This window comes from Copadichromis virginalis, unplaced genomic scaffold (genome assembly GCF_057382275.1).
Source record: "Copadichromis virginalis isolate Kocher_CV1m ecotype Utaka unplaced genomic scaffold, C_Virginalis_male_GT1.1 unmapped_scaffold_1, whole genome shotgun sequence".
NCBI lineage: Eukaryota > Metazoa > Chordata > Actinopteri > Cichliformes > Cichlidae > Copadichromis > Copadichromis virginalis.
In genome coordinates, this window is record NW_028188589.1 from 4,371,358 (window position 1) to 4,374,209 (window position 2,852).

The 2,852-nt window shown below is 43.1% G+C and overlaps 1 protein-coding gene across 1 annotated transcript in view; it reads left to right on the forward strand.

Annotated features, from left to right (window-relative positions):
- The window catches only part of LOC146679603 (protein NLRC3-like), a 19,689-nt gene extending 19,311 nt beyond the window's left edge, over positions 1–378 (forward strand). The window contains exon 10 of the mRNA XM_085450249.1: positions 1–378. This exon is cut by the window's left edge and continues 1,616 nt beyond it. The gene's annotated coding sequence lies outside the window, so the exon portion shown is untranslated.
- The last annotated feature ends 2,474 nt before the right edge of the window (positions 379–2,852 follow it).

The following is a 2,852-nucleotide window of genomic DNA, read 5'->3' on the forward strand; positions in this document are numbered from 1 at the left end:
TGTTATAGCCCTAATTTTAATAATATGTGTGCATTAAGTCCATAGTAACTACATAAACTGCAAAAAAAACCTCTGCTCATCCATCTCTGTGTGTATCAGGATACATTTGGTTCATAATACACAGAAAAATCAGAGTTATTACCTGTAATAAATGTGAAAGATTCCTGCAGTGATAACCAGGCAGGACTGAAACACATCCAAGCTGTCACCACGGTAACAGCACCGCCCATCCACAGGTGAGGGGGGGAGCAAAAAGAGGGACTTTGACCATTTTATACTAAAAACACTCAACTAATGTTTCTAATATGAAACAAATAAGCCCACATTAATGTGAGCGTTTATTAAATAATAATAATGATGATTTCCTCCTGATCTCATTTCCACAGCAGAGAAAACTGTGGTGTATATTGAGGTGGAGGGTGTGGTCTGTGGCTCAGGTGTAGAGTGAGGGTGGGGTGCACCACAGCAGCATGCTGGGACTGCTGAGGGTGGAGGAGGGAGTGATGATGACATCAGAGCTGCAGCACAGAGACCAGTGAACACACAGTCTGTTCATCTTTGCATAGATACAATATACAGCACAATATTGAATGACAGACACGCTGTGGGAGCTTCCACAGATACACTGACGTCAGCATCCAGAGTCCTCCTGCTGCTCCCCCCTCAGAGCCCCGTGATCAGCACCAACACATTCAGTTAGATGACAGAGTCCAGCTGCAGCTAGAATCAGCTCCCCTCTGTGAACAACAGCACAGCGTCAGTGTTTCACACTCAGTGAAAGGAGGAAACAGCAGAAGAACACCATGTGTGCTACGTTTCCCAGGACACACTACAAACTGCACAAATACAGAGCAGCACGTGGAAGGACCTGGAGCTGCATTTACAGAGCTGCAGACAGCGTGATGTCCTGTATGGACAGGTGGAAGGAAGCAAGTCCTCAGCTGGAACACTCGTGTTTGTCCACAGACAGGAAACACAGCAGGAAACTTCCTCACAGAAGTGCAGCTCATGGATAACACACTTCCTGTCAGTCAGAATGAGGCTGCAGCCAAACACAGAAAGGTGTTTTTGTCCAGATGAGCCCAGAGAAGAAACACGAGTGTTCACAGACATCAGAAGCTCAGAGAGGTGAAACATGAGGTTGGAGTCCTCGTCAGCATCCAGAAGAGCTGCTGTGAAACCCTGAGTACTCATGACAGACTCTGATGGCACAAACACATCATGATTCAAACAGAAAGACAAACATGGAGCTCCTGATCCTCCTGCATGAGAACAAGCTGACATGAGCGCTGTGTCTGAGAGTGTCTCCCTGTCACAGTGACAATAACACAGCTGCTGCTCACAGTCATTAAACTGACCTGAGGTCAGCTGTGCTCCTTACATATGAACCATGTGACCTCACATCAGTGCTGTGGATGACTGTAGTCATAGAAGAGTAGAGCTGTAGCAGGTGGTGTGAGGAGGAGGTGGTGTATTCTAGTTAACGCAGTACTGAAACACTCCAGCAGAGGGCGCTGTTAAGTCCTTATTGTAACACAGTTACTGTGTGCAGTTAGACTTCATACATAATCTGCACTTATTTCCATCAGACATGCTGTCAGTAAATGATTGGTTTCTATTGATTCTACTTCCTGTTGACTCGTTTGATGACAGTGAAACAATCACAGCTGATTGTGTGATGATGTAAACTGTCACTGTTACATTCAGTGTGTGTGACATAATGTTAGTGCAGGCTGATAACAGCCTGGTTCTGTTAGAAACACATGAACGTGTCCATAGATCAGTGTGTGTTTAACATGAGAGCTTCAGCCCTGCTGATGTGTTAAATAAAGACATGCAGGAAAACTGATGAGACTCTGAAATAACTCTTTATATTTATAATGTAACTCTGCATCAAAAGAACAACAAAGGATCCCAGACAGGTTTCTGTGAACAAAGACCATTCTGATGTTTCTGTGTTTCTAACACTTTGACATTATTAGTAAACAGACTGCAGTGAGCAGCATTTATAAAGAGCTTCTATATAAAGATATGACAGCTGTTTGACAAGTTTATCACTCTGTGTTTGGACCTGATCAGTCCAGCTGTTTACTTGAAACATGTTCATTTACCTGTTCTGTTATATTCATGTTCTTGTCTCTGTTGAAAACACATTTTAATGTCCCTCAGATTTTTCTCCCAGATGAATAAATATAAAAATGACACAAACTGACTGCAGCTACTTTTTGTCCTTTCTGTCAAAAACCTTCATGTGACTCATGAGAGACACGTTTCAGCTGTTTGTGACAGATCAGAGGCCAACAAGTCATTTATAACACTTTCCATCATTGTTTAAAGTTCTCAGTGTTTCTGTGTTGCTGCGTATAGGATCTCCCAGCATCATCACTGTGCTGTCCAATCATTGTGTGCGAGGTTACCCTTATAGTGCGATGTGTGTTTGCACAAAGAGAAGCATGTGTGTCAAATATAAATAAGCACAGAACAGAAACAGCTGCTCGTTTCTTCTGTTTAGAGTCAAGTTAGTGTTTTGTGTCTTTGTTTGAGGCCTGATGTCGAGCAGAGGTGTGTGTAACTGCACTGGTCTGTTATATGTGTGAAGTGTGTGCTTCTCTTCAGCATCATCTTTGTCACTGCTGATTCCTTTGTGTCATCATGTGTTGAGAAGAGAGAACAGTTATAACGGAGGAGCAAAAGGAAGCCCTGAAATCTGCATCAACAAGGAAGTGTTGGCTCACCAGTGATCCCAGCAGAGCCACTGGTTTGGCTCCAGTTGTTCTAGATTCAATGATGTTGTTGCTACAGATACATGTCAGCATCTTTATTGAATTTAATATGAAGCAGAAATGGTGTCA